The 21,298-nt window shown below is 47.2% G+C and overlaps 1 protein-coding gene across 5 annotated transcripts in view; it reads right to left on the bottom strand.

Moving 5' to 3' along the window:
• The window catches only part of STS (steroid sulfatase), a 142,509-nt gene that overhangs the window by 119,061 nt on the left and 2,150 nt on the right, over window positions 1-21,298 (bottom strand). The window contains exon 1 of one of the 5 annotated variants that reach the window (XM_019713344.3): window positions 13,205-13,522. The exons of the other annotated variants lie outside the window; for them this stretch is intronic. The gene's annotated coding sequence lies outside the window, so the exon portion shown is untranslated. Of the gene's footprint in view, window positions 1-13,204; window positions 13,523-21,298 lie in introns of those variants that run through there. 5 annotated transcript variants of the gene reach the window in all.

Genomic DNA, 21,298 nt, shown 5'->3' with positions numbered 1-21,298 from the left:
TACAGTCTTTCTCTTCCACTGCTTTTTGCAACGAGGAGCAGATGTTACATTGTATATGCCCGCCTTACCTAGTTTTGCCTGGTTCTTTCAAAAAAAAATAAAATAAAAGGTATTGGGTGACAATGGTTAGTAAAATTACACAGGTTTCCACGTGGATGGATCCTGAGATTATCACGCAAAGCAAAATCAATCAGACAGAAAAAGTCGAGAATGACATAACGTCACTGACATGGGGGATAGAACACTGAAAGCAACAAAGGGACAAGACAAACAACTAAGGAAACAAAAACTCACAGACACAGACAATAGTTTCGTGGTTGCCTGGCTCTTACAATGGGTACTTCCACACATGCATTGTCGCTCTTGGTCTTGACGGTGGATGGATGAAGGGTGAAGGGTGAAGGGCCAAGTACACCTTCCAGTGCACTGGGGAAACGTCCCAGAGCCCCAACAGCACATGAAGGGGCTGGGAAACATGCCCCTAGGGTGTCCTGATGGAGAACACACATGGTTGAGAGACACCAAGGGCTCCGAGGAGACAGCGGAAGTGGAGGACAGGAAAGCAAACAGGGTTTGACCCACAGAGTAAATTGTAGGAAAGATGGCGAGGAGGGAATGGCCCTGGCAGGTAGCTCATGACCAAGTTCACCAATGAGTGGTACTCAAGGGACACATGCTAGACTCTGATGAACTTGACTCGATGGCCAGGTCTTAAAGGTGCTGTGCAGTCCTAGGGGCAGGTACGATGCATCTCATCGCCCCTATTTCAGAAATGAGCACCCAGGACGCATAAGCCAAAGGCATGATTTTTAGCTAAGATACCCAAAGAGAGAACAATACCTTCACGATGGTTTCCACCCCACTACATGCCACTTTCTCCTCCCGCTGTCTTTCCTCCTCTTCCTCCATTTAATATATTTAGCAGGGCAAAGCACAGAAGCATCACTCCATTCTAATTTTATATCACATAGGTCACTGAAATTGTTCAGGTAAACTTTTTTAGTAAAGTAAGAAAAACATCTATAATTGCTTGACTTATTTTATTACGATTACATATGTGTGTGTGTGTGTGTGTGTGTGTGTGTGTGTGTGTGTGGAAGGTGCCAAAAAATGTATATACATTTTAAGAAAAGAGAAAACTGTACTAAAATTGTAATATTCAATATATACCAATAACAAAAGATGAATACAAGTCATGTGTATACATTTTTTTTGGCCAAAAAAATGTGTACAAGTGGACACTTTGGTCAACGTGGCTCAAGCAGGAGTTCGCCGTCATCAGAAGTGTCTGGACGCTGATGGGAACCACTCTGAGCACCTCTTGTCACTGCAGAAGTCACACGTGACTTGTATTTATTCAGCTTTTGTTATCAGTATATATTGAGTATCACAATTTTAATGCAATTTTCCTTTCTTGAAATGTGTATACAATGTTTGGCTATCTATGTAACTATATCTATATATAAAACAGTGCAATCAGGTAAAAAAATCCATATCCTAAATTCAAACGTAACATGAAAAAAAACATGTGCATTAAATGTATCGGGGCCTAGGAAATAGAATTCGTCACGTCATGGTGGAAGTTTATCAATCAAAGCATATTTTTATTAGAGAAAGGTTGCCCAAGGTAGCTGTTAGATCTTACCAATCTAATTTATTTAAATTCAATGTTTTCCATATTATACACGGGGAATGGGCAGTCAGCCCTATTTGTAAACACGTTTGCATGAATGGAGCAATGGCATATCAGCTTGGAGTTTTCTATTGTATTTAGAGAAATCCCATTCAAGAATCTTTGTTCATGTAATATCCCCGGAAGAGGAAACAATATCTATCTTTGCAGGAAATCTTCTAGTTTCCTGGAGGAGACAACGACATCTACGAAGGTCAGAATGTAATTAATCACGTGCAGTGGGCAAGATTCTCTCAGGTCAGCACTGGTGTAATAAATCGCTACAGGTAAACAAGGAAATCCTGCAAGTCTTATTCAAAAGCAAACAAGTAACTCTGCGAATAGAGTAACTAACTGTTGGCATCACTCCCAGCAAATTGGTAAATAATCAACTGTTACATGTTACGTTGGTAGGAAACTATCAAAGGGCTGTTAAGAATGCCCTGCCTAAGTACTTATCACAGGTCGAAAAGACACTGGTCTCTTTGATTTAGGTCACTGAGCCAAGAAAAAAATAAGTTTTTTTTCAAAGTATAATTTTAGGCGCAAGGTTCACTCAGTTTAAAAGGTGCACACATAAAATGCATGATTTGATTGAAGCAGTCACAGGGATGGAGTTTCCATTGGGCGACATTACTGGCAGCTATGTTCGAAGGTAGCTGCGTATGTATGGAATTTCTGTAGTTCTTTAAATGCCACCAAGTGCTACCTTATGGATCTCTTGAACATGGATCTAATCAAACACACACCAGGGGTACCGACAAAATGTATGCACATTTTAAGAGATGTTATCACTTTGGTCAACGTGGCTCAAGCAGGAGTTCGCCGTCATCAGAAGTGTTTGGACGCTGATGGGAACCACTTTGAGCACCTCTTGTAACTGCAGAAGTCACACGTGACTTGTATTCATCTTTTGTTATCGGTATATATTGAGTATTACAATTTTAATACAGTCTCCCTTCCTTAAAATGTGTGTACATTTTATTGGTACCCCGGGTACTTAGGGAAGGTATATATTCCACATAGGCCCCTTGACGATGGCATGTTTCACTCGTTAATGGCTGGGCAGTAGCCAGGAGCACTCTTTTGGATGAAAAGAATTTATAAAGTAGCCATTCAACCATAGATTGACAAACCACGTCTACTATTATGTCTAATAAAATCCCTACTCTCAAAACTCGTCCGCGGGATGCAATTGTACTTGTTGACAGTGAGAAAATGGGAGTTGGAAGAGAGCTGCAAATGACTCCGGTCACCCCCAAGATAACGACGGCTCCTGATATAGTTGGAATCCGAGTGCCATGAGGTGGCAGGCCGTCGGCTGCACCCCGTGGACCTCACAACCTCCAGTTCTGTCCCTCGACCAAAGCAGGGGTCATGTATCGGGGGCTGAGCTGGGGTAGACGGAAGAGAAAGGCCAGGTGGTAAAGGAAAGGTGGGTGACCCACCCTGGAGAACGGACAGGCAGGGGGTGGGTCCCAGCAGACGCTGGTGGATCCTGGGGTCCATGCCCAAGCGAAGAAGCAGGTTCAGCTCACTGACTCCATGATTCCTGGAATAGCCACCCTCTGGGAATGCCAACCAGCGTCCGGACCAGAAATTGTCCCTATGGATTTTCAAGTGTCAGGAAAGAGCCAGAGCGACGTGTCTTAAGCCTGAGGAGCTGTAGCTGCACCGGGACGGGTGGGATGGCTCACCTGGACCCCTGGGCTGGCCTGAGGTCCCCAGGCCATTTTGTTACCTTGGACCTGTGACCCTGAATACACATGACCTCGTTTCTGGGTCTCCCCTTCCCTTGTGTAATCCCTGAGTCAGAGCCGCCCCGGCTGTGGCTTTTCCCAACAGGCTGCAGGGCAGACAGAAACACAAGTCACACACGCTGAGGCGTACGCTGACACCCTGCCAGGTTACATGACACCACCTAACTGCAGGTCCTGACAGGAGGTATTGGAACAGTGCTTCTCAGGGCTACTCTGTCAAAGTGGAGGCAACGACCTCAAGCGAGCCGAGGACCTCAAGCGAGAAGAAAGAGGAAAACCTGTGGTGGTAAGCGGGGTGGGAGGGCCTCAGAAGTGAAATGCAGAATGAGCAAGTGACCCGGCCATTCCACTCCTGGGTACACACCCAACAGAACGGAAAGCAGACCCTCACACAGATACCCATCTGCAGAAAAGCGATATTCCCAGTCGCCAAAAAGGTCAAACAACCCTGATGTCCATCAACAGACAAACGGACGGACATGACGTGGTCGATCCATACAATGGAATATTATGCAGCTATGAAAAGGAGAGAAGAAGTGACATATGGAACATCGTGGATGGACCTTGAAAACCTGAGGTGAGTGGAAGATGCCAGAAACAAAAGGCCACATAGTGTGTGATTCCATCTCTATGAAATGTCCACAATAAACTTCCACAGAGACAGGAAGTAGTCAGTGGACGCCAGGGGCTTGAAGAGGGGAAATTGGTGGGGGGAGGCGGTAGCTGACAAAGGGCAGGGTGTCTGTTTTTCTTTACTTTTAGGGGGGTGATGAAAATCTTCTAGAAATAGGTAGTGGTTGACCAATGTGGTGGAATGTACTAAATGTGTCTGAATTGTACGCTTTTACAATGGCGACTTGTAGGTTACGGGAATTTCACCCCAATAAAAATAATGAACACAAAAAACGAGATCAAAGCTGACGTTTCCTTTATACAAAAGAAAAAAAAAAAACACTGTCAAGCTTTCTGATATCACTAGTATGACATGACCTCCAGTGATGGAGATTTGGTCACAAAGGCCACGAACCCTACTGTGAGTGGAAGCAGGATTGTGGGTCACAGCTGGTGAGGATTTGAACCCACCCGCCTGGCCCTGGGACCTCAGCCTGGGTTCCAATGACCATCCTGCATAAGGACAGAAGGCAGGGTTCTAAGATACACTCCCTGCCTCCCAGGCCGTGGTACCCAAACCTCTGTGAGATTCCTTTCCTCTTGAGTGTATGTGTGTGTGTGGGAGGGGTGCTGAGACATGCTTCTAACCAATAAGATATGGAGAAGTAAAGATATGTCGCACATGTGACTAATACCCCTAATCAGCTGACTTGATGCTCTTCAAAAGGGACACGTCCGTGGGTGGGCCTGGCCTAAGCAGGTGAGGAAAATGGACTCCATGCACAAGAGATGCTTAAAAACAATGGACCCCATGCACAAGAGATGCTTTCCTGCTGGCATTGATGAAACACACAGCCGGGGTGGGAAATGCCTACAGGGAGGGGTTGTCCAGCGGAGCTGAGGGCCCCAGTCCTACAATCACAGGAATGAAGGTCGGACACCATCTTGAAGGAGCCTGGATGATGACCCCAGGTTCCAGATGGCGACACAACCCCGGGCAGCACTCGGATGGAGCCTTGTACGTCCCTGAGGTGGGGCCCCAGGTCAGCGGTGCCCAGACTCCTGACCCACAGACACTGGGAGAAAAACCAATGCGTGTTGCTCCCAGCCACTCAGTTTGGGGGGATAGGCTAGGCAGTGATGCATGAGTACAAGACCACCCACTGCCACATATACAGAAAAAAGTGAAACTGCTGTAGGATGTCACCCGAATGCGAAACCAACTAGTTCCAAACACAGGGGGTTCCAAATACAGTCAGTAGCCAGAGACAGTAGCGACGGGTCCTGTCAATCAGACTCGCAAAGAATTCCAGGCTCGTTTTCAAGGCAACCGGCCCCAGGTCCTGTGGCTTCTCCTCTGAACCTGTGAACTCATGCATGCCACTGGAAACCTCCTTGCTGGGTCTGAGCAAGGTGGCCCTGAGTTTCCGTCCCTTCCAACCTGAAACCTGGCTGAGTCACGACGCAGCTTCAGGCACCTGAGCCTGTAACCTCCTCAGTTAATGAATTCATATCTTGGACTCATTTGCAATTACAAGTTCCTGGAATCCACTGATGTTGATGACAGCGGTGAGTCTACCTCCTGATATGTCAATCACTGGATACGACCCACGAAGGCCACTTTGCATGAGTCACCCATCTGATGGGTGATGATATGGCAGGGGCAGAAAAGGTCTGGATGGCGACACCCTCTAAAGAAAACGGACTCAGTTTTACCACCTGTAAAATGGGACTCAACATGTTACAGCACCAGACTAGACCAGTGGTTGTCAACTTGGGGTGACTTTGCCTTCCAGACGTCCTCTCGTAATGTCTGGGGACGTTTTTATTGATCACAACTTGTGGGCGGGGCTGCTGGAATCCAGTGGGTAGAGGCCAGGGATGCTACTAGCTAGCCAACAACGCCCAGAGCAATGACATGAGAATGACCTGGCCCCACACATCAGCTGTCCTGGGCTGCAGAATCCTGCTCTAAGTCAAAGCTGTAACTTACTCATTTTCAAATGCTTTTCAGGACCAGGGGTTGTCCCCCAGGGGTTACTTTGCTGCTCCCCCACCCCCCAGGAAACATTTCGCAATGTCTGGAATCATTTCTGTTGCCACAGTCAGGCGGGTGCTATTGGCATCTCCTGGACTGGGTCGGAGGATACAGCTAAACATCCTGCAACGTACAAGACGCATCACACAGGAAAGAACTCTCGAGCCCCAAATAGCAATCGTGCTCAGTCTGAAAAATCATGACCCAGAGGCATATGTGCTCATCAAACAACAAATTTCCTTTCTTCTTAACCAAGAAGGGACTTTGGATTTTTGTTGCTGCTGTTGTTGTTGTTGTTGTTTTTTAAATGGAATCACCTACCTGTCTTTCAAAAGTCAACAGGATTTAATAAAAAAAAAAAAAAAAAGTCAACAGGATGTATAGAATAGCGCCAATGGAAAAATAACAGCTATATTAAGACGTCAGAGGGGCAGATTTATACCCCTCACTTTTTGAGGGGTATAAATGTCTATTACATTGTTTTGTACACCTGACACTACTAAAATAAAAATAAAAAGTCAAGACCTGCCTTTCAGTTTACTGTCCCCAAGCTACAGAATTCCCAGGCTGGGCCATCAAGGCCCCCAGTCTATTTGAATAAGTGGTTCTTCACAACATAGTTTCAAGAGCTGGGAAGAACTGGTCAGACAGCTTATCACTGGCCAAGGGACGAACAGACACCGGTTCTGCCCAAGTTTTCTAGCTCAATGCAGGCTTCTGACTGTTCTCACATTATCGCAAAGCTTGGAGCGTGCAGACACTGTGATGAGGCGGTAAGGGGTGGAACTGGCCTCGGAGGGCACATGAGAGGACCCCGTGACAGGGTAACTGGGGTGGGGTGGGGACGAACACATAGCACATCTGCCATCCCACACCCGATGTCACATGGCTCACATACATGAACACTTTTCTGCTTTCAATCACAACTCCAGCTGTCCAGTCCCCAAAACACAGACGTCTGCAGGCAGAATGTTTTGGGGGGATTTTAGAAGGGAATGGCTTTTTTAAAGATCAAAATAAATGGATCACAAGTATTCAAGGGCCACTTCCGAGTTTGGCCTCCTTCAGTCATGACGGACCCTGCAGTTTTCTGCGCCCCGGCATTCATTCTGTTACACACACTGTTCACCCATTCAAACCAAAAAAAAGTAAAAATAATGTGTAACTATGTGAGGTGATGAATGTTCAGTTACCGTGGTGATCATTCCCAATACATCAAATCATTAAACGTATACAATAACCTTAAAATTATACAATATTATACGTCAGTTGTATCTCAATAAAAACAAAATATAAATATACATCTATATTTATATCTACATCTAAATATATATATATATATATATATATATATATATATATATATATATATACACATATATATTTGTTTGTCTTTACCTTCTTTCATATGTACTGGAGGTGCCAAAAAATGTATACAAGTGAACACTTTGCTCACCGTGGCTCAGGCAGTAGTTCATCATAATCAGAAGTGACTAGATGCTGAAGGGAACCACTTTGAGCACCTCTTATAATTGCAGAATCAAATGTGACTTGTATTCATCTTTTGTTATCAGTATATACTATTACAATTTTAATACAATTTTCCTTTCTTAAAACGTGTATACATTGCTTTGCTATTCCTGATATATATATACAGATATACACATCTATATATATCTATACATATATACACATATAGATACATAGATACATATAGATATATATAAATATACACACACACATATATATCATGTACTACATAACAGTGTGAGCACACTTTTCGACAGCAATTTGCAGTCCCACGACAATGGTTTTGCTGTGAAACAAAATGAATACTCACGTCCTATGGGATGAACAAGAGGACTCAACCTTATGTCTGTTTATATTCTCTGGTTCAGAACCAGAGTTACTGCCAATAAGTTGCCTCCCCAGCCCCCCCCCCCCCAAAAAAAAAATCCATCCTAGTTTCCAATCCTTTTTCCTTTTCAGTTTTTGACAAAGGGCTGTCGGTCTGTCACTTGGAAGGCAGGACTCAGAAAGAAGTTATCAAGGTGTCAGGTGCGGGGGCAGGGAGGTGGGAGATGAGGGTAAGGGGGATCAGGTATATGGTGATGGAAGGAGAACTGACTCTGGGTGGTGAGCACACAATGGGATTTATAGCTGATGTAATACAGAATTGTACACCTGAAACCTATGTAATTTTACTAACCATTGTCACCCCAATAAACTTAAAAAACGAAAAAAAACAAAAGATGTCACGCGCTGGGAAAGCCCATCTACGCTGAAGAGAATCTCAGCCAAGTCACTTGACTGTAGAGAACCCCCGTTTCCTCGCACATGACTCAGGTGGCAGATGAGGACCTAGGAAGCCCTTGTCTCATGGCCCAGGTCAGAAAAGCTGGGACGCTCTGCAGCAAAAGTAAAGAGCTGCCTGGAAACCTGGAACCAGCAGAGAATAGGACACACCCCTTCACGCCTCCTCCATGTTCCCAGGTGGGACTTCTCTCCCATTTTAAACTGGGGGTGCTTTTACCCCCCAGCAAACATGTGGCAGTGTCTGGAGACAATTTTGGACTGGAGGTGGGGGTGTGTTAGCAGGGAGATGGGTTCTAACCATCCTACAGAGCACAGCACAGCCCCCCCAAGAACGGTCCCACCCTCAAGTGTCGGCCGTATGTAGGCTGAGAAGCCCTGCTGCAAACCACAGCTCTGCGTTAGGCACTTTACGCCCTCATTCCAGGTCACTGGCTGTTGACTGGAGCTGAGAGGGGACGTCTGACAACATCTGGAGACATTTCTGGCTGTGGCTATTTGGGAAGGGGACGAGAGCGGCATCGCGTGCAGAGATTCTAAACAGCCTACAATCCACACACACGTCCGTCGCCACCACAGCAATGCGTTTTCCAGCTGGGCACCACTGGGGAAGAGCAACGGCCAAGGAAGATGCCCCCAGCCCCCTGGTGTACCCTGGACAAGGCACCCCCAGTCCTGGAAGCATCTGGGCCCCCATCTCACTGCCTCGCTCCCTAGCAGAGCTGAATGTCCCAGGGGCTCTGCTGAATTCCCCTGCTGCTGAGTGTCTGCATACACTTCCTCCTCCCCCTCCCAGGTATTCACTTACTATTGACATTGGCACTTGCAGTATTTATTGACACTGAGGGTTTGCTTCCCTTCGTGGGCAAGTTGGAGGTGAGACTGGACGTCTGTCTCACCACAGCGAACTTTCTGAGTACATGGATGCACCGCTAAGGGGTCCTCGACTCCGCGACTGAGGTTTACAGGGTTAATTCCCAAACAAGGCAGGGTTTTTAATAATAAGACAAGATGCCATCAAGAGAGTGGAGATGGAGGCAGGTCCGCAGAACACGTCTTATGGGTTTTCCCCACAAACTTTTCATGCTTGTCTCGTTCAGCCTTTTAAAGGATGCCTGATGCAAACTGTTTGGGTTTTTAATGCAAAATAGGAGGCTTCATATCTCCCCCTCCCCGTCCAATCCACGCACTAAAAGCTGTTACATTTCTGGAACTTGATTACCATCAATTGTGATGCCATAATCTCATTATGAATGAATATCGGGCAATTTCTCAGGTGGTGAATCTCAATGTTACTGTAGATAGGAATTCACAGGGATAAAGTGTCAGGTATTATCACGCGTGTAGCGAGACAAACAATACGTCTTGTACACGACCAGGAAACAAAATCATCTTTCAATACAATCATTGCACCATTTTCAGCGATGTCCCCATCAATGACAATTCTTTTCTATTACCCCACTAATTCAATATGTAAGTTTAGACGTAAGACAAAAATCGACGTATACGCGAAAGATGCTGACACCCGGGTGAGAAGAAAAATAAGCAAGAACTGGACATCTGATTTGATTAGCACCATTCACACATGCTAATGAGGAAAATCCACCTGAAACGACTACAAGCATTTCTTAGCATGTTTTTGTTTTTGTTGTTTTTGTTTTTGTTTTTTGTGGGGTTTTTTTTGCGGTGGGAGGGGCATCATACATTTGGTTGGTTCATAACACGTAGATTTGCTAGGGCATGCTTTGCAAAGGTTAGGTTGTCCCATACGCTTGTCTTCTGTAATGGACGTAAAATTTCAGAATAGAGTGGTCAATTTCTGAACCACGTACAGGACCCATTCCTCGCCTAACCCCGCTGCTTTATAAAGACGGTCTACAGAGCCAAATACAGCCCCAAACACTGGAATAATAAAGAGTCATCTGCAACAAAACCAACGCAGCCTGTGAAGAAACGATGCATTGGGCTGCACTATCGTGAGAATCAATGCAGCGGTCCAGGAGCACGTGCCTCTTAATTAGGCAGCATACTTTGTTCTATTTCCGTTTTTCAGGACACCAACGCAAGGTGATGGATTTTGAAAATGTATATTAAAAACCAAAAAAAAAAAAAAAAAAAATTAAAAAAGCTTTAAAAGAGAGTAGAAGGGCTATGAATTCCTTCTGGAGTTTACGTTTTAGAAAAGCAACAAACAGTAAGCTTGGAAGAACAGCAAATCTTTCATAGAATCCATTTCATGGCGAACACATCTTACTTATATTCATTGTATCCAACTTAGAAGCTACAGCACAAGGAAAACGCAACTCTTTATTTCCTCTTCTGTGTCTTGGGTCTCAGCTCTCCACTATTCTTTTTACCAAGCCTGTGTTTTCCAAAACCACTTTAATCCAGAAATAAAAGGGAGGGAGGGAGGGAGAGATGGAAGGAGGGAGGGAGGAAGGAAGGAAAGAAGGAAAGAAAGAGAAGAGAAAGAAGGAAGGAAGGAGAGAGGGAGGGAGGGAGGGAGGGAGGGAACCAGACTAATATTTGGCAATTACATTTTTGTCACCAAAGTGAAAACATGTTAAATCAATTGTTGCAGGTGGTTTTATACATTTTTTAAAAAATGTAACACTACAGACAAGAATGTACAAACTTTCCTTGCCCTCAGGGGAGATAGTTTAAATCTCCAGGTCCCACCGCTGAGACTTAGCTCTTTTATTTAATTAACTCTTAGCATGCATTCTCTTTATTCCACAGAAGGGAAACAAATAGAAGCCCGTAACCTTCCTTTGAAGCAAAACCACTGGAGTGACTATTGCCAGTAACCACTGCCTGTCAATTATGTCAATATCTTATCAGCAGAGAAGCAAAAAAAAAAAAAATAATAATAATAATAATAATAATAATAATAAATCATCCAACTCACCAGTTCTTAGGTAGCTTTCAGAAAGGGCTGATCAAATGGGGACTCAGACACTGTAACTCCTTCCAAGGATGTCACACAGCTTTTCAAATAACCACACTGGACAGCACCCCAGCCCAAACCTCCTAGGTGTGAACAGTCACCTGGCAGCCCAAGGAGTTATATGGACCGTCACTGACTGTAAGGTCATGACGGGGTAATGGGTGAATCTATCATAAAAAAGTTATTGAAGCGCATGTGTTTCTCCACCTGCTCTTCCCTCACACCGGTGGCACGTGTTTCAGACATAAATCATAGGGAAGCCGGACTTCCTGGACGGAGTTGTCACGTCGTAGGACACTGCTTGAGATATAAATCAGACGGAAGGTGCACTTCCTGGACAGAGTTGTCACGTGGTAGGAGACAGGTGGATCTGTTCTGAATACTTTGTTGCAATCTTGATTGACCTGCGAGGGGAGGGGGCGGGGGGGGGGCAACATGCAAGTTCCTAGGAGCATTTCCTGTGTGATCTGCAGCTTCCATTTCAGTGTGCACAGCAGGGGCACAGGGCGTATGTTCCCGGACAATGCGGGGAGGGGATGGCCGGACACGCGGGGACCTGCGTTTCTGTAAATACTGCAGCTGCACACAGCACACACGTTGGTTAGGCTGCTAAGAGCCAGGCACAGGTTTTGAAGGCTCTGGAGGTAGGTAGCCTGATGCACAGAAACGCGTTCCGCCTACACACACAGTACAGAGAGCCCCGAGGAATTCATTCTTTGTCAACACCCAGGGTGATGCAGTGCGCAAGGCCACCAGTCAGCTTCCTGGGTGGAAAGCAGGCAGCCTTGTGCCAACGCTCATGAAATGAGCACGGCGTCTGCTCCCATGTCTGGGGGTGGGGGGGTGGGGGGGGAATCAGAACCCAGGAAAAATAACTTCCAGCATTTCTATTTAATATTTTCCCTCACGTCATTCATTTGGCTTTGTGTAGGGGGAAAAAAAAAGGGAAAAGCCTAACTCTGCATCCTTATTTCCATTAACGCACTTCTATAAATAAAACATTGGCTCCTGTGTGATAGTTTTGTGCGCCTCTGGCTCTGGGTAGGTATTCAAATAATTAACACGTAAAACATCACGAGTTTTAATGTATTTCCCGTTCCTAATGTTAGCCTAGGATGACAGTGCACTGAGGCCTGAAAAGATAGCAGAATTTGAATGTGCATGAATGGGACATCATCAAAAGGCCATGTCTGGTCTCCCGGGATATTTATAAAACGTGTGCACGGCAGAGATGTTTTACACCAGCCAGTGGACAAAATTCCAGCCTGTCCAGGACGCCTGTGGTTACTGCCTGATAGAAAGCTCAAAGTGAATTGCCCAGTACAATACTAAAACTCTGCAGGTTTAATGCCGGGGGCGGGTCACCCCAGCTGAGGCAAGGTTTTCGTGGTCCTGGAAGGGAGTACCTGCAATGGGCAGTTTCCGGCTTCCTCATTTCTCGCCTACCCCACCCTAGCTGCTCTTGTGGTTTCCACACACCGCCCCCACCTCCTCCCTGGTGCATGAAGCCTGGAGGGAAAGACGACGCCAAGGGGCAGGCATTCTCTCTCCTCTCGCCGCGATGGTCGGAGATGCTTGAGGCAGACGGACCCTCCCCTGCAAGGTACCTTCACAGGTTCTTGGCAGCCAACCTGCTCTATTCCACCTCCTCTAGCTTCCTGAGACGTGGGCGGTGGTCCTCTAGAGACCGTCCTCCTTGCAGCAAGCCTTGCTGAGCAAAAGTCCAAATGGCTGCAAGTTGGAATGATTCTGGAGGGCAGCTTAGACTGGCACAGTCCCCTCTCGTGTGATACTGGGCCTCTCCAGCTTTCTCAAGAGGGCTCAGGCACCTCGTGGCCCCAGAGAGGAAGAATCAGACTCACCTTCTCTGAGCTGTCTCGCTGAGTCTTCCTCTCTTGGTGAGGTGGGGGGCAGAACAGCAAGTTGCATCGAGTCAGTGCCCCGTGGCAAAAACTACTCTCGCAGAATAATACGCCTCCATAAGGGGAAGGAGGCCTGTGCAGCCCGGCGGACGTGAATTCGGTCCCAGCTCTGGCCCTTGGTTCCTGGGTGACCTCAGAAAGCACGCGGCCTCTTGGAGCAGCAGTTTCCCCTGCTGCAGGCAGACAGGCCCGGAGGTTGCAGGCAAGGTCAGTGATCAGAGAGGATGGCAAGGTCACGGTGCGTGGCTCGTAGTACACAGCTGCTCCTCTGCGGAAAACTTCAGAGTAGGGCAGTGAAAAGATGCCACCTGACAGAAGGACGTAGCCCGCTGAGCTTGGAGGTCATGAAAAGCACGCCCTCACTAAGGTTTCGGAATCTGTGCAGGTGCGGAAGGAAACCACTCAGGGTGACACCTTGCAGAGGTTTCCATGACAATGACACTGACCAGTGCAGGCGTCACACAGGAGCTCTGACGGGGATAACTGGGTATGCCTTGTCACTGTGGCTTCCATAGGAGAAGAACCCCAAAGGTAGAGGCTGCCGGTGGAAAATTCTGGAGTCCCATGCGGTCATTCCGGGGTTAACAAGCCTTGAGTCATTGTCCAAGATGGAATGTGAAGAGCAAGGCTCAGTCATGAGCTCGTTAGGGGCTGAATCAAGGAGCAAGCATGTCACGAGTGACTGGGGCACGGGTAACATGATGCTCACAGAAGGGTTCTTCTCTGAGCCACTGGGAAAGGAGAGGGCCTGGAGGCCCAGAATCCAGTGCCCACATCACCCTGGCATGATCGACACTTTCCTCCGGTACTGTCTGCACCGTCACGGGATTGACTTCCTATACACACAGGGTGGGCTCGGCTGTATTGCCAGGCGAACCACGTGCCGTCTTCGGAAAGGTCCACACACACGCGCGAACATTTCAAGCGCTCTCATATCTTTTATATTCTGGTCTGGAGACCCTCCCTGCTGATTACGATGAAGGTTATTGGGCAGCAGAGGGTGAAAACACAAGGAACGGCCCCATGAGCTAAGGTGGATGGGGTCCCACCCACGGAGGAAGACGGAGAATTCTGAGTAGTGTCGGGATGTGTCTTGGGTTGCTCCTGCTTTTCAATTATCGGGCACTAAGTCCTAGTAAATTATCTCCCTTTAAATGGCGATCTGGTTTACTCCAGGAGGAAGGCCTCGTGGGAACTGGTTATGTGAGGTGCTTTCAGAGTAGTTTCCATAGCCCTAGAAAGGGGAGTCGAAATACAGAGGGGGCCAAAAAAATGTACACACATTTTAAGAAAGGAAAAAAGTGTATTAAAATTGTAATACTCAATACATACTGATAACAAAAGAGGAATCCAAGTCATGTGTGACTTCTGCAATGACAAGAGGTGCTCAAAGTGGTTCCCATCAGTGTCCAGACACTTCTGATGACGGCGAACTACTGCTTGAGCCACGTTGACCAAAGTGTCCACTTGTAGACATTTTTTTTGGCACCCCCGGTATATGCTACTTAAATGTGACTTTTGTACCTTAATATAATGGCAGGCAACAAATACATCCAATTGAAATGTGCCCCCCAAAAAACAGATTACATTTATCAAAGTACCTGTTCGATCCATCTACTTCCCGTAACCTCAGACCCATGCGATTACATACACAGTTGCACACAGGTAATATTGTAAGTTGGATATACTGCATTTTATATAAAGGCACTTCCTCAAGTTTCTTAAAAATCACGCACAGAAATAGTTTCCATACCATCTCTTTGGGTGTCTGTGTCTCTCTGGATATGCATATAGACACACAAGCGCCGTTCCTCCTGAGACTAGGAAGGCTGCTTAAGGTTCTCATTCTGCGCTGTTTCCTACGTAAGTTTGCTCTGTAGTCTTCACACACTGGGAATCACAATTCCTGGCTCAGACTCCACCCGGGCTCGCTGGGTAAGCAGGACTGCAGACTCCCAGTGGAGCCTGCTCAGAGCATTCGTCTGGCATTTCTGGAAGTGTGTTTAGAGAGACCAACCTGATGGGAAGTTAACAGACAGTACTTTCTCGTTAAACAATGTGCATGACACATTTGGGAAATGTTGTGTTAAAAATACAAATGAAAGGAGCACCTGTGACCACAGGAAGGTGGGTTTGAGTAGTCTCCAGTGGCCTGTGAACACACCTGGTTGTGGAATGAGGCGGGAGGCCAGGCACACCCTTTTCTGCCACGGTGTTACCTTGGGGAGGACGAGGAGGAGGCCAGCAGCTGGCTTTCACTTCCACTTGCTATCTGCTCTACAGGCAATACAGGGCTGCTGCTGAACAAAGGAGAAAGCCTGAGTCTCCTGGACTGGATAGGAGCTGCTGGAATAAAGAACGTCACTGTCCCAAACTGTTGCTGCCATTACGGCACTGGGCATTCCTGACATCCAAACTGCAGCAGAAAAAAATTGTATCTTCTTGTTTAGTTTTCACAACGCCCTTTTTTCTTACCATTTTTTTTTCTTTTGTTTGGTTTTTTTTTTTTTTTTGCTGATGGTCTGCATAATTTTTTTCCTGTTCCTTTTTTTTTTTTTTGGTACAACCGTAAGTGTTGTTGACCTTCACATTGGTTATGTATTAGGGTTTTGGTTTTCATTAGTTATATACAGCGTAAGGAGTTTCAAACACATAAAGACGAATGCACAGACACCTCTGCTTGTTGGTTCTTTTAGAGGATGCCAGCCCAGGTTACCAGTGTCACCGCCCTCTTCCTTCTCAGGTGTGTCACCCGGGGCAATGTACTGTGTTTCTCCCAAGCTCTATTTCCTCCTTTATATAATAAGATTAATTACAAGGCAGGTTTGCAGGTCTGGGAGAGAGTGAAGCAAGTGATCCGGTCTGGCTGTCACTGAGCTTGTTAGGAAACAAAAAGCCAGTTTTAACCACAGATGACTCATCACTCTGTATACTGGACTCTCAACACCTGGCCTGAATGACTGCTTCGGGGTGGGGGGGAGTGGGGCCCTGGGCAGCTTGTGTATGAGTCCCCACGGCATCAGGGCTACTACCCTGGGCTAGAGGTCTTATTAGCAGCACTTGGGAGAGACGCGGCTTAAAAACAGTGCTGGGCCAAGTGAGGCCAAGCAGATATCTGTGGGTGGCTGGCCCCGGGTACCCCTGCTTGCCACTTTGGGGAAAGACAGAAGAGACGCAGGACAGCAAGGTCTCCAGGGACATCTGCCATGGGCGCAGGACTGCCCCTGACGGGTCCTGGAGGGAGGGGGCTATGCCAGAGGATTTAGCCAGACCCAAAACATTAACAGGGAAAGAAGAAAGGAAGACAGAGAGGGAGAACAGGAGGGCGGGAGGGAGGGGGGGAAGAAAGGAGATCAGGGCCTCTGAGCTGAGCTGCAGGGCTGGGACTGGTTCCAAAAGTAACCCGATCTGAAGCAGCTTTCCAAATGCAACATATAAAGCAAACACACAGATGGAAGAAGCCAGGCAGCAAAATGAGAGAGCTGAAATCAGCTCAGACTGTAGAGAGAGTGCACTCTATCTATAGGCGGCGTCTATGTCTGTGCCTAGGCATGTTTTTGTCTGACAGTCAATGGCACGTTTCCATCGATACATTGTGTAAGAAAGAATCAACCTTTTCTATTTGTCCCATCAGTGGTTAACAGGCTGCTGACACCCCTGGACTACAGGTGACTGGATCTTCTCTGTTACATTTAAAGTTGTCAGGAAAAGCAAGCTATCGTCTGTTTGGGGGTGGGGGAGGGGGAAACACAATTTTGCAAAACTAAATTGTAACTCACGGAAAAAAAACCCATCCTCCTCTCTCTTCGTAGCTGCCCATCGTTGACTGTCAAATGAATTACGAAAAGCTAAGGAGCATCCAGTAACTTACACAGGACCCACCGGAAAAGACACACATTATTCGCATGGTTTTCCAGTCTAGCTGATGGCACAGAAGCATGACAGCACTCAGGTTTGTGTTCTCACGTGTAGGCCTGCCGTCATTCCTATGGCAGACACGTTTCTGAAGAGTGTGGAAAATGACTTAGAAGTGAGGTACAGTGTGTGTTCTCATCTTTGGGGAGCAGAGGCACACCAGGTTCCCCAATGCAGCTCTTCCTCGACTGCCAGGAGGCTTTGCCAGTGAAGGGGAGGTGCCCTGCCAGCAGCCTGGTTCCTGTAACTGAACAAGCCAGGTTCTCTGACCAGGGCCATGCCTGGAGCTGCACAGTGACTGAAACAGGGCGGGCGGTGGGGATGCAGGGGGGCAGGGGTCCTCTCCAAGGGTCTCTGTCCCAGAACCTCTCACATGTTCATCCCCTGCGTCTGTCTACGTGCTTGCTTAGTTTATCAACCAATCTCCAGGCGGCTTCCAAACCCAGGCAGCTCCCTAAGGCTTCACCTACATGTGACACAGAGACCAACTATAATATAAGCTCCCACACTGTCGCTGCAACTTCAGATTCTTCGTCCTGGCGCTTTTCCCATTTATCGACGGAATCAACAGAAATGTAACATTACAGTGGGAAAGAAAGATAACTCTCTGGTTGGTATAGCCAATGGTTTCTCACGGAAAGAAACGGGGAGCAAGAATTCCAAAGGCTCCATCCAGCAGGTGTCCCCCCCACGTTCGTGGACTGAATCTGTGATGCATTGTGTCCCCCCCAACTATTAGGTTGCTGCGGAGGCAACTGCGGTTTTTGCAGTTTTTAACCTTTTACACTGCAATTGCTTTTGCACCAACCTAATACTACATATGTTGCTGTCCTTTCCTTAATCCCGGCACCTCAGGATGTGACCTTCTGTGAAGATAAGGAGGGTCTGGACATAGGTAATCGAGTTAAAATGTGGTCGTTAGGAAGGACGGGTGGCAATCTGGTATGACTGGCGCCCTTACACAAAGGGAAATTAGGACACAGAAATAGAGGAACAGAGAGAAGGCCGTGTGGAGATGGAGGGAGGAGACGGCTGGGTCTCAGTGTTCTGGCTGCCAGAACCGCGGGGCTGTACATTTCTCTTGTTTAGGCCACCAGTTTATGGTCCTTTTTGTGGACGGAAAAGGGGCCACAGGTTAAACCTGACAAGCTCAGGAGACTGAAAATAACCACATAGGATGGCGTGAACATAAAAATTCCTAACTAAGGCGGGCCAGGGCGGGAATCACATCCTTGACCTGTAGCTTCCTTGACAAAGGTCAGTTTTTACCTTAAGTGACCTTGTCTGTTGTCCTTTTGCATCTAAGATAACAGGCCCTTAGAATGTCAGAGTAATCTCTTTTTTCAGACCATCCAGGGGGCACAACCCACCACACCATAGCAAGAAACCACATAATGTCTCATTGTTATCTTGGTCCCCAAATACCATCTCTATGTGCTGTAAAATACTATTAACTATCCTGTACCCACCAATGTGAAAGAAGTACCTGTCTCTCCAATTTACTTTCATCCAATCCCAGCGATACCCCTTCACCCCCCGCTTTGCTTTCTCCCACCCCCTTAATCTACAACCAACGGATTTCATGTAACCTTCCTCCTTTGATTCTAATGTATAAAATAAGTTGCAAAATGACCATTTTCCGGAGTATTTTCTCAATCCACTGAGACTTTGCTTCCCGGCAATTGTCATTAGTTTGGCTCCAATAAACTCTTACAAGCTTTCTCTTAGGCTGGATTTTTTTCATTGACATTTGTTACAGCAGCCTAGCACATATGGGTGGTAACGCCCTCAGTAACTGCTTGATGAATTGCCTTCTCCAAGGGATGGAGGTGATGTTGGATCTGCCGGCAGTTTCTGGGTGTGGGCCGGGACAGTGTCTCGTGACGCCGAAGAATGGAAACACGGACCAGGAAGAGGCAAAAAGTTTTAAAAAGAGGATAGTTTATTAGAGGCAGAAGAAGAGGTTGCAGCTCCCGAGCGGGAGGGGGTCCCGAATGGGGGGTGCACCCTGACTGAGGCAAAAGCTCTTACTTTTATCCCTTCCCTTGCCTGCTTGGGGAAGGGGAGCTGTTTGAAGACTAGAACTTGTTTGAAGAAGGGAACTGGTGCCTTCTAATGAAATTCGTCTACCAGGTTTGTTCTGCTTGCCCATCCTAAAGGAATTAACAAAGTAAGCCACTCTTATCTATTAGCTCTGCTCCATTTTTCAGGCCAAAAGGAATTTTATGATTAACCTCAAGGCCTTGTTACATTATGTCCTGGAGCGAAGGAGTGATTTTAAAACCTGAAGTTTTAGGATATGGCTGTCTTGTTTGTTCCACCAGAGACCTCCCTGTCTACCTTGGGACACGCTAACTCTCCTGTATCAGTATTTATTCGTACAAAGAGCTTGACCTGCCTCCTTTCATTTAATACCCGATCTTCCACACCAGGAAAGTGAGGCAGGGAAGTTCACTACTCACTATCGGTGATAAACTTGTGGAATCCAAACTTGCCCAATGAACAATTCACGTCACCAGAAAACACACCCTCACATTTTAACGTCTCCGCAAATTTATTTCTGCTTCTTCAAAGGTCCTATCCTGATGCTGAAACGTGCATAGGCAACGTTGAAACAGGGCCCGGTTGGGACCCCCACAAAACAGACCTCGCCTCTCCCTGCCCTAGAGCTTGACAATTGATCAACCCCCTCCCTGCGGTTTGGGCTTGGAATGTCCCCTGTTGCAGTTCCTGAGCTTAGGATGTCTGTCCCCTGTCCCAGTTCCCTGCTTTAGATAATTACCCTGAAACTTATACTTGCTTTCAAGTCCCAAAGCCCCCTGTGCTTGCCGATCACAATCTTTATGGCCTAGCATTCTTGCCAGGTTACTGTCATCACTGCTCCTGGGTTGATGACCACATTGGAGCCACATCGCCAGAAGGAAGCCTCCATGCAGACCCCCGGAACCATCACGCAGCCTCTGGAGGAACGCCCAGCTTATCCCTTAAACATCCCAGGCTGGTCTGAGAATGGGAAGGCAGGTTTGGGAGGTGTTAACCCGCCGCCTTCTCAGACCACCGGTGCTGACAGTAAACGCTGATTCTATGACCCAACTCCTGTGTCTATTGGCTGAGCGGCACAGGCTGCAGGAGCCCTGGACTCCTTTGGCCTCCAGTTTCCATGTCAGCTAATACTGAACAGTAAAAGGGACAAAACTGTGTTTTTTGCGAGTGGGGGAAAAATGCGTTTTCACATTGCATTCAGAGAGGTTGCAAAAGGAAGAAAACTCAAAGCAACGCAACATAGAGGAGACAGAAGAAGATAATGACTTCAGGACATTTTTAGACTCTGCATTACGTGCTTTTCCTATCGCATTCTGGCTTGGGGGGTGGGCACAGGTTGCTAGGAGGCCAGACACTGCCACACTAGGTAGAGGCAGGCAAGGAGGCATTCAGATCTGCTTGCCCCTGCAGGGATCCCCCGGGGTCAGACAAAGCCACCCACCCGGGGCCCCCTGTGACTAAAGCCATAGTCACCTGGTGGTTTGCAGTGACTCCAACCTGAGTATCTCTGCACCCCTCCCCCAACAGCCTCTAGTTCTGTCTGTCCCTCTCGGCATTCCCTCCTAACTCCTAGCATCCCCTCTCCAAATGAGCGCTATGCATTTGCCCCCAGACTGGGAATTCAGCTGTGTGGGGCCCCAAGCATCCCCCCGCATTTACACGTGTGAAGGTGAGACAGGATAGTTAGTTAGTATGTTGGTTAGGGAGACGGGGGGTGGGGGGGTGGGGTGTGTGTGTGTGTGGGGGGGTCCCTGGTGGAATAAACAAAAAAGCAGCCACATCCTGAAACTCCAGGCCCTGGAAAGTCTCCTTCACTCCAAGACAGCGACAGGAGAATATGCTTAGAGGTGAATAGATAATCTCAAATCCCTTCTTGCCGGACAAAGGAGCAGATCTGATAGATAGGAATGGGTTGGTTCATTAATCCCTTCAGGATGAGCAAACAGGACAAACCTGGTAGATGAATTCAATTAGAAGTCTCCAGCCCCGTTCCCCAAGCAGGCAAGGGAAGGTATAAAAGTAAGAGCTTTTCCCTCAGTCACTGGGCACCTCCATTTGGGACCCCCTCCCGCTCGG

Source organism: Rhinolophus sinicus, chromosome 18 (genome assembly GCF_057876585.1).
Source record: "Rhinolophus sinicus isolate RSI-liver-muscle chromosome 18, RSI-T2T, whole genome shotgun sequence".
Lineage (NCBI taxonomy): Eukaryota > Metazoa > Chordata > Mammalia > Chiroptera > Rhinolophidae > Rhinolophus > Rhinolophus sinicus.
This window is presented reverse-complemented; position numbering and strand designations above follow the sequence as displayed.